The sequence below is a fragment of the Rhinopithecus bieti genome, unplaced genomic scaffold (assembly GCF_001698545.2).
Source record: "Rhinopithecus bieti isolate Rb0 unplaced genomic scaffold, ASM169854v2 scaffold_905, whole genome shotgun sequence".
NCBI lineage: Eukaryota > Metazoa > Chordata > Mammalia > Primates > Cercopithecidae > Rhinopithecus > Rhinopithecus bieti.
In genome coordinates, this window is record NW_016803348.1 from 1,936,616 (window position 1) to 1,950,387 (window position 13,772).

The 13,772-nt window shown below is 36.0% G+C and overlaps 1 long non-coding RNA gene across 3 annotated transcripts in view; it reads left to right on the top strand.

Moving 5' to 3' along the window:
- LOC108534106 (uncharacterized) overlaps positions 1 to 13,772 on the top strand; it is an 81,726-nt gene that overhangs the window by 4,688 nt on the left and 63,266 nt on the right. For all 3 annotated transcript variants that reach the window (XR_001886885.1, XR_001886887.1, XR_001886886.1), the window contains exon 2: positions 13,538 to 13,672. This is a non-coding gene — a long non-coding RNA (uncharacterized LOC108534106). The remainder of the gene's footprint in view (positions 1 to 13,537; positions 13,673 to 13,772) is intronic.

Genomic DNA, 13,772 nt, shown 5'->3' on the forward strand with positions numbered 1-13,772 from the left:
ATATCTCATTGTGGTTTTGATTTGCATTTCTCTGATGGCCAGTGATGATGAGCATTTTTTCATGTGTCTGTTGGCTGTATGCATGTCTTCTTTTGAGAAATGTCTGTTCATATCCTTTGCCCACTTTTTGATGGGGTTGTTTGTTTTTTTCTTGTAAATTTCTTTGAGTTCTTTGTAGATTCTGGATATTAGCCCTTTGTCAGATGAGTAGATTGCAACAATTTTCTCCCATTCTGTAGGTTGCCTGTTCACTCTGATGGTAGTTTCTTTTGCTGTGCAGAAGCTCTTTAGTTTAATTAGATCCCATTTGTCAATTTTGGCTTTTGTTGCTGTTGCTTTTTGTGTTTTAGACATGAAGTCCTTGTCCATGCCTATGTCCTGAATGGTACTACCTAGGTTTTCTTCTAGGGTTTTTATGGTATTAGGTCTAACATTTAAGTCTCTAATCCATCTTGAATTAATTTTCGTATAAGGAGTAAGGAAAGGATCTAGTTTCTTCCATTGATGGTGTTGTCTCCAATTAGAGGACCATTTTTCAGATTTACTTCATCTAGAAATTCAGGCAAAAAATTCCAACTTGGATCAGTTAGAGAATAAATCATGAATGTTGGAGTCTTAGTGTTAAAATTGGCAGTAGAACCTTTGAGAACAGTAGTATCCTTGTTAGGATTTTCCGCTTTGAAGATGAAGATACCCTGTTTTTTTCTGGTACTGATACCAATTGGAGTTCCCTGAGAAAAATGTTCAGAGACTGCAGCACCGGCATTGAATTCATGTGACTCAAGTGCAGTGGAGTTATTAGTGACTATGGTCTCTTTTATAAGGGGACCACTTCTTTTCTCCAGTGGCACAAAAACATAGTTATCTGCATCGTATTCAAGGGCACTGTTGACAGGCATAATAGTTATCATATTCTCTTTATTTGGAATATTACCATCTGCCAAAGGGGTGTCATCTGCCTCTTTCGAAATGTTTTCTATAAAAGGAACTACTTCAATTGATGTATCTTTCTCTATAAATGTCTTGTCCCCTTATCTACTATTATAAACAATATTTTTTATACCTTTTGTTGAAATAATGGTAGTAGGTGAAAGTTTGAATTTGTCAGATGAAGAACTCCTTTCTCCAGGTGTAATATTGTTATTAGTTGTTGTGGTGTCTTTTTTGATTTTGACAAGTGGATTAAATTCAGAGTTCTTAGAGGAACTCACGAACGTTGTGAAATTAGAAGGAAGAAGAGTTGATTCCCATGGTAGTCCATAAGTTCCAGTGGGAGTGTGTATAATGGTCCCTTCTTTAGTAGTGACTTCAGGAGAAGATCTTTGATTATTAGACCTAGATACTTCTGGAAAAGTTAACATGGAATCAACTGAAGAGATTCCTTTTAAATTGGGATGTATCTGAGATTTGGCAAAAGTAACATCAAATTTAACAGGGAAATAATTATCTTTCAATGTACTTGCATCTTTTGGAAGAAAATTACCTGCTTCAGAAATATGAACTTTCTTTTCCACATTGTTATCACTTGTGGAGAGGACATTACGCTCAGTAACTGAAGGAAGGGGTTTCTCCATGGCTAGACGGAGATCTGTTGTATTTGTAATGTGAATTTTATCAAATTTAGCAGCTGGATTGTCTTGACCAGAGGGATTGGTTATTTTCCTTTCTTCATAGATCCTGTGCTGAGAGAATCTTGTAGGAGAAAAGGTTTTTATTATTCTCTGAAGTTCAGAATATGTTTGATCTGTTTCAGTTTTAGGAATGTCAGTAGTTTCTCTGTTTACAGAAGATAGTGAATCAAATTCATTGTTTGTAGAATTGTCTGCAGTTGGAAATTTAGTTGAAGCCAAGGAGTGAGGCTTGAAGTCTATTTGGTTTGTAATGAAAATATCACTACCTTTAATAAAATTAGCATATTCAATCATTGCCTCAAGCATGTCTGACCATGCAATTGAAGAATTAATCAACGGGTTATTTGTTACTGTTACTGGGCCAGATATTTCAAGGTTTTCTGTTGATGCTTTAGGAATTAGTATGACTTTTCCAGGGATTCGTAGAGCTAGGAATCCTGTAGACCTAACATTGTGTTCTCCAGGTGGGCTAGAACTACCTTTTTCATAACCGTCCTCAGTGAAGAGAGGAATAGTATCATCCACAGTAAGGATTGCATTCACATGTGAGAAAGAGATTGAAGCTCTGCTGTTTAACACTTCAGTATCTTCATCAATGAAGGGAATTTCACTATCAGGGGTGACAATGAACTCAGCCAGAGAAAAATTGGTGTCCTGTGAGTGTGTCATGTCTGTCACATTAATTTTCCCTTCAACATTGTTTACTCTGAATGGTGAGATATTTTCTGCTTTATGTTGAATATCAGTTTTACAAATAGCAGATGAAATGGCTTTTCTGTAGAACAGGATTTTATTTTTTGATGGAGAGTTTATCACAATGGGATCCATGGTTTCATCTGGGAACATCCTTCCCTCTTCCATGGTTGCTGTTATTCCTGGGTCTGGAACAAGGGTGTACTCCATCTTTTTGTCTTCAGGGACAATGGTGATGATACCGGCTTCTCTTAGGGTGTCACTGCCCAGAATTGTTTTATCTAGAAATTTGTAAGAATTCTCACTTGTGTGAGTTAGGGGGTGAGTCATAGAGCTGGGAGCCTCAGAACTCAAATTGCTAGTGGAAATTTTGAGAACAATATCATCAAGGTCAGAACTGTTGTGCTCTTCTCTAGACACCAAACTTTGCAGTATTTCTTTAGTTTTGGTCACAGTTAGGGCTCCTTGAGATAGATGTCCAGAGGCATCAGCACTAGAGTAGAGTGCATGAGATCCAAATAGTTTGGGGTTGTAAGTGAGAGTCGTTTTTTAAATAATAGGGTTGTATTTTCTCTCCTGTGGTTCCAGGACATATTTGTTTGTGACATACTCAAAGCTCTGTCATCAAGCACAGTGCTTATTACATGGTTATTATTTGGAATATTTTCACCTAAAGTAATATCTGAAATGTTTTCTATAATAGGAACTACTTCATATTCAGTGATTATCTCTTTCTCTACAAAGTTTCTGTGTGGAAATTTTTTACTAAAAATAGTATTCAATGTTCCTGTCATTAGAGTATTGGTACCAGGTGAAATGATGATTTTATGAGTTGAAGTACTTCTTTCCTCAAATGGAAAATTATTATTCTTTATTGTAGCATCATTTTTCATTTTGACAAATGGATCAAGTTCTGAATATTTAGATGAGCTCACTGTTGATGTGAAACCAGAAGGAGAAAGGGTTGATTTCCATGCTCCGCCATGTGATCTAGTGGAAGAATTATGGAACAAAACTTCTGAGCCTGTGTCTTTATCTGGAGGAGCAAAGTTGTTAGATTTAAGCTTTAAAGTCTTCTACAGAGACATGGTGGGATCAGCAGAAAAGATTCTTTTTAAGTTGGGAAGAAGTTTGGGTCCAGCAGAAATATTAAATTTGCCAGTGAAAAAATTATCTTTCAAAGTACTTGAATTTCCTAAAAAAATTTGTCTGCTTCAGAAATATTGACTTCCTCCTCCTCACTGTTATTGCTCTTCCAAAGCATGCTGGGCTCAAAGGTTAAAGGAGGTGCCTTTTCCAAAGTTGGAATGATGATTGTTACATTTGTAACATGATTTAGGTTGAATTTAGAAGCTGTGTCTTCCTCAACAGAGTGCTTACCCATTTCTTTTATTTTGGAAGGGAAAGAGTGCATTTGTTTGGGTGAAAGTATTCTCATGATTATACCCAAAGGGTGAGGATCTGTCTTAAATTTAGAATCCCAACAGTTTCTCTCTTCACAGTGGATAATGAATCAGCGTCATTGTTTGTTGAATTCCTGGTAATAGTTGTTGAACTTGTAGAAGGAATAATTGGGTCCGAGGAGTGGGGCTGAAGGTCTGTTTGAATTTTAAGGACCTGATTTTCTGAAATACCAATTCCATTAATGAGATCAAGGTATGTTGTCACTGCCTCTGATACTACTGATACTGACATTGAAGAGTCAGCCAAGGAGTTACCCCTCATTAGGACAGAATTGTCAGTAAAGGCATTAGGGTTGAGGATTGTATTTTCAGTTATTTGTAGAAATAGGAATTCTGTAGACAATACATTATATTCATCAGATTGCATATAATCACTCCCTTCATAACTGTTCTCATGGAAAAAAGGAGTAGTATCAGCCACAATGTAAGTCGTTTCCATCAGTGAAGAAGATGTTGAGTCCTTGTGTTTTTTAGCCTCAGAATCTTCATCAATAAAGGGAAGTTCATTATCAAGGTTGACATTAACTGAATGCAAAGTTGACATTGCAACGGAAGGAATAGTGATATCCTGTGAATGGTAACTCTCTGTCTTGAAAGTTTTATTCTTATTATACTCAGAGTTGGGTGACATGGTGGCTTTGGCTCTCTTCAGGATGTTAAAAGCAGTGGAAGAGGTGTTTCTCCTGCAGGAGTGTTCTCTGTTCTCAACTGGAGTTGAGCTCATGGTGAGATCAGTGATTTCATTTGGCAATGTCCTGCTTTCTCCTTTGGTTACCATTGCTCCTGGATCTGGAATGTGATATGTTCAATCTGTTTACCTTCACGAAGAATAATGATGATGCCACTTCCATTTGGGCTGCTGCCTTCCAGAGTTTTATCATCTGAAAACTTTGGAGAAAAATTTCTATTTTCATCTACTAGTGGGTGAATCATCATTCTGGGTGACTTTCTATAGGGCTTGGTAATCTAATCTTTGAGAAAGAAATAACCTTTGTCAAAATCATGGTTTACTTCTCTGGAGCTCAACATTTGGTATTTTTGTTTAGTTTTGAGTTCTGCAGGATTTCCTTTCAATGGATTCTCAGTTTCATATGCAGTAGATAAGGGAGTATGAGATCCAAATTCTCCGTAGATTTTTTCTTGAGCAAAGGTAGGTATTTTTGATTTGGGAGTCTTTCCTTCTCCCCCAATATAAAATGTATTTCTCTCTGACACATAGTCCAAAGAACCATCATCAAGTCCAGTGGTAATTAGATCCATATTATTTCGATTGTTTTCCCCTGTCGGAAAAAACACATCTGGCTCTGTTGAAAATTCATTTGTGAAAGAAATTACTTTATATGGATTACATTATCTTTTTCTACAGAAGCTACATATCTCTTTACATTTATAATGTTGTTCATGTCTTCAATAAAGATATTGTCAGGTGAAATGGTTTCTTTGTCAGACAGACCAATTATATCATTAGATATGATAAAGTCATCAAGTCATTTTTATGTTGCTCTCTCCTATAATGAGTGTTGGAGCAAGTTCAGAATTACAGATTCCAATAAAATTAGTGGGCAGGAGTTGATTTCAGGGGTAGTCGATACACTTTATCATAAGAGTTTGTGATGGACCTCTCTAAGTAATCATTTTCAAGAGAAAATGAGCCCCTAACCCCAATCTTTGCTTTGTTGTGCTCATTGTGGAAGCAAGGTAAAATGTTTCTTTGGAATTTTCAGGTGCTTTCTGTTCAGGAGAAGCAGCATCAGGCTTAAGGATGAAAGGATCAACTCCCACTGCATTTACATCTCTTAAGTTCACTGGAATATTGGCTTCAGAAATATAGGATTCATCTTCTGCAACAGCCTTATTGCTACTGAGGAATGCATTAGCCTTAGTTCCTGCAGTAGCAATTTATTTTGCAGAAAATTTAATAACTGCTTGATCTACATGACAGTTAGAAGTTTTATTTATTACTTCATTTTTGTGGATTACAGGTTGAAGGACCATATTAGGTGAAAAGACCCTGGTGTTAGTTTTATCATTAATGACCTCATTTTCAGCGGGAGGTATGTCAGTGGTTACATTTATGGGTTTCTCTGAAAAAGTAGCAGGATCTACCAGAGGAAAAGGAAAGAACATGGGAAAAGGCTGAAAGGCACTTTGCGCTTTGGTGATCTCCCAGTTTTGATTGGTGATGGTAGAGTGTTCTCCCAGTGGCTCTGATACCTCTAATGTCACCAATGTGTCAGATAAAAATTCACCATTTTCACCAAGAGGAAATGTCATTCTAGTTACGTTTTGATAGGGAATTAATAGAAATCTTAATTTTATGGAGCTGACACCATTTACCTTAGGCATGGTAGTGACATTATTGTCATTGCTGTCAGACTCAAAGGAAGGGGCATTAAGTGAAACAATGCTGGCCTTTGGTGGCATTTTGGTGACATTGACTGGATTAAGAGAAGTAATTGAATTTGCTTTGATTATACTGTTGGTAATTTTACTGACATCAGAGATAGTCTCCACTTGGTAGGCCACATCCTGAGCCAATGGATTATTATGATCCTCTGAAGGAGTCACTTCAGCTAAATCCATTTCATATTCGTTGACTTTGGTTTTCTCTAATGTGATGAGGTCTGCCAACTCCAGGGTAGCTGTGTTAGGAATATTGGATGAAATGCCTTTCCTGTAGAAATGACCTTGAGTTTTTATGGGGGTAGTTACCACAATATGATCAGTAGGGACAGCAACCAATGTCCTGCCCCTCCCATGGTAAAAATTGTCTCCATGTGAGGTACAAATAAATACTTGATTTTTTTATTCTCTAAACCAGAAACTTCAGGGGGAATGATGATGGCATCATCTGCACTTAGGGTGTCCTTTCCTGCAGATGTTCTTTCTAGAAACTCAGGAAAAGAAGTCTCACCTGCATCAATTAGGGAAGGAGCCATGGTTTTTGGATGCTGAGTGTTGAAGTTTTTGGTATAATCTCTGAAAGAAGAGGCAACAATATTAGAGTCAGAGTTTTCTTCTTTGATAATAATGATTTGGTATTTTTCCCTAGTTTCAAATTCAGGGTGGGTTATTTGATACAGAAGACTCCTTGAGGCCTCATCATTATAGAAGGGTATATGCGATATAAATCTATTGGGCCTATGTGTAAATGAAATAGCGTTTACAATAGGGCTATTTTCTTCATTTTCTATTTCAAAGACATACTTATTTGAATTACATTCAGAGCCACTTTCGTCAGGTTCCATGGTTACCAAATCCATATTATCCACATTATTTTTCTTTGCCAGAGTAGTCCCAAGCTGAAAAATAAGGGAATCATCTCTTATTTTGTTTTCATATCCTAGTGAGAGAGGAGAGCTTATTTCAGATACATGGTAATAATTTTCCTTATTTATGTCTTTAGAAGGAACAACAGTGAAGGAAGTCACAGGTATGATGCCTATATGAGAGTTTGTTATGCTGCCTGTAGCAATTTTGTCTTTTTCTGTTGCTGGATCACTTTGCTCATCAGTATAGGATGAATAATGATTGCTGAAAGTTCCTTTACTGGGTAACGCAGTACCTTCCAGAGCAGGATTTACATTATTTTTCACTGGAATGCTAAAATATGATGTTGTAATGATAGAATCTCTTTCAGGAGGATAGATATATCCTTCTGGGACATTTTCTTTCATTATTGAATGAAGTCTATCACCACCAAAGAATGTATCATGATCAGAACCACTGTTACTATTTCTTACAATCACTTTTCTTTGAACCTTGGGAGTAAATTTTCTAAGTAGAGGTTTTGAGATTTCAGCCTTATAAGATGATGAAGAATTCTCAATTTCAGGTTGGTCAGCTCTGCCTTTAGTTGTTCCTCTGAATGCAGTGGAGTCATATGTATTAGAGTTGACAGAATACTGTTCAACTGACAAGTTGTTACCTTTAGGAACATTGTCACCTGCAATAGGTATAGCATAAATATAATCCCTGACATTTCCTTCTTCAAGTGTGTCTTCTTCTTCTACCATAATGCTTACCTCATTTTGGGAACCTGCTTCATAGTTCAATATTGTATCTTCTTTGAAAAAATTTTCCAATTCATTTCTTGGGATATGAAATACAGTGTCATTTCCTTGAGAGGCAGTGATGATGGCTACTGTCAAAGCTACTGGGGTGGGCTTATTTTATAATAAGTTTTATAATAAGTTTTATTTTATAATAAGTTTTATTTTATAATAAGTTTTATTTTATAATAAGTTATTTTATAATAAGTTTTGGGTACTATAATATCCACCAAAGGGTCTTTTTTCACAAGGTTTGTTGCTTGAGAATGAATGAAAGGGGCAACAGACTTCATAATGGCAGAGGAATTAGCAATTAATAAGGTACCATCATCTCTAGATACAATAGGATTTTCTCTGGAACTGTTAAGGCCATGTCCTAGTTTATTGGGTTTATTATTATAAGTATTAACTTCATTCAAGGTCAGAATATCTTTCTTTATTGGTGAGGTGGCAGCTATTGAAGCCAAGTTTGTTGCAACTTTAGTGTTTTTATCCACATAAGAAATGTCGTTTGGTCCAATAGGGATAGCAAGAGGGATATTTATTTTGGTCTCAACCATTTTGCCTTTATTGGCTAGTCTCTTAACATTGCTTGAAGTGATGGCAATAGGAGATTGATAGATATCTCAGAAATCAGTAGGCTCTGACTTGTCCATTGTGAAAAGTAATGGTTTGTAAACGTTTGATGGTGTTCCAGGAAACATTTGTGTTCTTTCTGGTGACAGTAAGTGAATTATCAGTGATTACATTATAGTATATGCTAGGAAGTCTAGGGTAATACATTCTTCAAGTTTGGGGGATAGAATCACTAGGTGGAAGGAACACAGTGCCATCTACTGCTTTAACATTCTGTTTCACTGCTGCACTTTCACCTAAACCATTAACCATTGTTTCGGTAGCGATTGGCTTAAAGTGTATTTTGTCACCTGTAGGATTAGTAACATCATATACAACATCATTTGCTTCCCCAGGAGTAGTAAGGTCTCTGTCACTTATTGTTACTTCAGCAGTAGGTACAATACTAAATTGCAATAGAAACTTTGTGATATCAGCAGCCGCAAATCCACTCGTTTTGAAGCCACTGTCTTCTGATTCAAGGTACTTGCAATTATGTGCAGGTGGAAGGTGTTTTTTTATTTGAAAAACAGCATCTTCTTCCATTACAGATTCTACTTCTGTATAGGGAGTGATTCATCTTCATTAACCATTTCTTTGTCTATCAAACCTATAAATGGGTTTCTTGGAGTAAGAATACCAGACATCTTTGCAGGTAGGGAGGCAATAGGTACAGTGGCTCTTCCTTCTGCCATGGTGGCTTTATTAATTATTAGTTCAGAGCTGCCAGTCATATGTGTGGTCCTCTTACTTGCACTGGCAGTGGCACTGTGTTCATCATTGGGAGAGGTGAAACCAGCTGTAATTAAAGTAGACTGAAATGGAATGTTCAGAGGATCTACTGATACCTTGTTGTATATAATGGCATCATGAGTGAGATGAGAATTTTCAGTTAACAGAATCTAACATTTTCATCCAGGCACCAGTCAAAGAGTCATCTTTAATTAGCAGAGAAGGTTGAGCTTCAATATCTGGGGCATTAAGCATTAGTTTAAATGATTCAGCTACTGATGGAAGAGTGTGTCCTTTGTTCATAAAAATGTCTATTTCAGGGTTAGGACCTGCAACACCACCAGCTTTGTTGTCATTAGTAGAAACACTAATTCTTTTCTTCACAGAGTTAGTAGATTTATCTGAAGAGATAATACTGACCTTTGATGCTGATGTCATGCTAGCTTCACTGTCTTTACTAAAATGAACAGACTCAACAATTGCAGGGTGAGTGACAGAAATCATAGGGATGATACTATTCTGGAAACTGGATGTTTTAGGTACAGTAGTTCTTTCAGATTCCATTTTGGTTTGGGTGTCATTTGCAGTTATTGTGGAGGAGATTCTATCATCACCTCTTTTGTTAATGAAGTTTTCGCTGTCCATTGTAAAGAGCATTATTTTATATTTGAATAGGAGATTGAACACATCAAAGTTGTCAGGAAGGAGAGTAATTTTGTTTCCTGCTGTTTTGGCATAATCTCCATCAGGATTAAGAGAGTAAACTTTTCTTCTAATTTCTGCTGGTGAAGTGTTTGGATGAATAAAGATGACTTCTATAACTGTATCATCTTGGTTCTTATTTGCAAATTCTTTGACCATGGAAATAACATTCTCAATTCCATAAGTGCTCACAGACTTAAAATTGTCCCTATCAGTTTCGAGATATATATTGGCAGGTATATTAGAATGATACTTATTGAGTCGTTTGCTTTAGATTCAATTGCTTCAGCAATATTGATATTGTTAGGTATCGTGATGTTTTCCATCTGAACAGTGTGTCTATCTTCTATTATTGTACCTTCCTTTAAAGGCCAAATTATTTTAAAGTTACTGTCAGTGTTAGTAATTGACTCTACAGTGTTAGGGTTAATGTAACGCTTTGTAGAGGTGGTGCTGTTTGTTTTAGAAATCATTAAGTACCCCACATGCATTGTATATTTAGCTACATCTGTCATTGTTTTAATATCAGTGAAATTACTGACAACATTATTGCTTTTCTTATACATTAAGAGGATAATTTGTAGTATCAGTGGGATTGATATTGGAAATAGCTTTATCAATATTAGTGGCAATCATGACAGATTTGGTATCATAATTATTCAGAATAGGAATAGGTTCAAAGTCATTGCTATTTTTTGCAGAGGAAATGCTAGGTACTTGAGCAGTAACTGTAGTTCTACCATCATTCTTTATATTTGTGGCCTCAATTACGATAGAATTGTCTTTCTTTGGAAGGTCAGGCTCATTGTTCGCAGTTCTGCTATATATTTCCATGTAAGTAGTATCAGTGATAATTATGTTGTTGTCCTCCAGATCAGGCACATCAAGCAGAGCTGTATAATCTTCTTGTAGAATGTCTGTGGCATCAATTTTTGCAGTATTGCCTCCTGCCATAAGGGCTGTGGTATAAAAACAGAACATACCGTCTAGTCCTACCTCTTCTTTATGAGTAGTGGTACCAGTTCCAAGGAGGTTGTTTGTATTTGATATGACAATGGTATTCTCATCTGCTGAGGGAGTGAACTCGGTTTTAGCATTTTGGATGTATGCAGCAGGATAAGGGGCAAAGAATGGTTTAGATCTGCCAGTGGATGGGAAGAAGGGTTCAAGACTCTGAGTTGCTTTGGAGTCTGCCTGAAAGTGAGAAATAGCAGTGGAATCAGACTTGTACTGGTAGGTGGTCATGGATACAGGTTCTGCAATGCTTTTCCCCAGAAAAGTCATCCTTTTCTGTGTCATATGGGAGTTGGGTGGCAAGTTGGAAATTGTGGTACTGGCAGCAGAATTCTCTTGCATAGCATCAGAGGAAGATGAAGCTTTGCTCTTTGAAACCTCTGCCTGAGTTGAGTTGCCTACTGTACCCTTGACATGAGCAAAACTAGTTGAAATCTGGTTAGCTATAGAGTTACTTAGTGTATCATCTCCAAATGGAAGAAAGTTATATAAGTCAACTTGAAGGGTGTCTGAGTGGTTTCTCTCTGAAAGGAATCCAGAGAGCCTTCTTACTCCATCAGTAGACGCTGAGTAGCTGTCTGAATCTTTTGTAGGTGCAGATTTTTTGTTTGTTTGTTTTTAGGATGGATGAGACTGAACTTGCTGGATAGTTGTCTGATGAGGACAAAGACAGATTGGCAGACAAATCTTGATTTGTCTGACTGTCTATTTCCTGACTCCCATTAAACTAAAGAGGAAGAGGTATAACACTTTTGGGAGGTTACCCCAGCAGATATTTTACTAAAAGTCTGAAATGAATATACAGCATTAAATTGATCAAATAAAGCAACATTGTGAAGGCCTCTGCTGTCTTCCATATCCATTGAGTGTTAAACTAATTAAGTTAGAAATACACAGTATCAATGTAAAAAACAACAGCTGATATGTATTTTAGGGTTGAGTACCTTCTGGGAGTATAAATTCAGATGTTCCATGGCAAACTTTTAGTAAGGAATCTCTTATAATATAAAACGCATAGAGAAGCCTCATTCAAATCGTATACTACCATACATTATAACTTCTCTTATCTTTACTTCATTGTGTATATAATTAATTTTAAAAGAAGGAAATGTATGAATACAAAATAGAATACTAAAAAAAGATGTTTTATTTAGCAAAATGTTCTTTCTTGCATTAAATGTAAGCTGATGATCTAAGTATTATTTTTTTCCCTGCATCTAATTACTATTATCCAAAATACTGAAACTTACCGGGAAGTAAACCACAAAATTTAAGATGGTCACAATTGGGACTAGGATCTTCATCTTGTCTTGTGATTTATTCCCTGAAAGTAAGGTGTAAGATTATTCTCTGTTAGATTAATCCACTGAGTTATTATAAATGACAATTTAAAAAATACTAGAAATAATTTGTATTTTTATTGTAGTTTTGATTTGCATTTCTCTGATGATCAGTGACATGTTGAGCACCTTTTCATATGCCTTTTGCCAATTGTATTTCTTTTGAGAAGTGTCTATTCAAATCTTTTGTCTATTTTTTGTTCAGATTATCAGAATTTTTTCCTGTAGATTTGTTTAAGCTCCTTATATATTCTGGGATTATGTTTTATTATTGTTAACATTAACTAAAATATCAACTTAATAAGATAAAGACAATATCCAGGTATTTCTAGTGCATTGTTAGAAATGATAGTATGCAGAATACTCAATTTGCTAAGGCCCATTCCATTTTATCTCGTCAGCAAGAGTAGGAAGAATTTTGACTGTTTTCTACAGCTTATAGAGTATCAAGAAGTAAACAATATAACTAACAAATAGATTTTTGACAGAACACTTCAGTGAGGAAAACAATACTTATTTTCACATTCACAGTTATTACTCATCTGTTGCATTTTTAGGAAACCATTTTGATATAAGTTAACAAAGTCTACCCAATTAGATCCCTATACAAAAGTGTTTTAAAAAAGGGTAAGTGTTTGAAAAAAGAATGGCTCCAAGCATTCTGATTTATTCTAGTATTTACCTTGCAAAGGAGTCTGTCCTTCAGCTGCCTTCTACCATTAACTCTTCACCAAATCAGCCTTGTTCAGCAATGCATAAAGATGAAATCCAGGCTGAGAAAGCCTAAATCTCAGAAAGAAACATAGCTTCCTCTTTCTTCCTCCTTTATTGCAGTGGGGAGAGAAAAGCTTCACATATAAAGGATTGCTTCTGAGTTAATCCCCTAACAAAAGAGAGGGTAGGAAATGTCTGTTGTCTTTTGTGCATGCAGCTCTTAGGTACAGAGTGAACCTATTAGCTTATCTTCAAATTGAAAGGGGGAAGGCTCATATTTTCAGTATTATGAAGCCTTCTAAATGTTAATGCTCTAGCTCTAGTGTTATTTTACTTTTAAAATTTGTTTCTTCCTCTGCTTCCACTGAAAATTTGGATTCACTATAATAGCATTTTACATCTATGGCCATTTATTAGTTTACATGAGAATTCACTCTACTAGGCTGTGGTTTTTTAAAGAACAGAATTACGTTTGGTTGAGTGCTTGAAAAATATATTTATAATATATGAGAAGAAAAAATTAAAGGCTATTTAATAGACTACTACATGGCTTATTACATTTTTTTCTGTATGATTTATAGAGATACCTTGCTGATTGCTCAGTGAACTTACACTGACAAACTTTTATCTCCAGTTTCTGAAGAGAGTTGTCTGTTTACATGAAACAAACAAAAACATGTCACACCTATTGAGTCACTCGCTGAGATGATCCATTGGTATGTACTCTAAAACTTCCATAAAAATCTGAGTTTAAGGTCTTAGTGATTTTCAGCTAGTTCTATGTGAGGCATGGTGCAACAGTACTTTTATCAGACA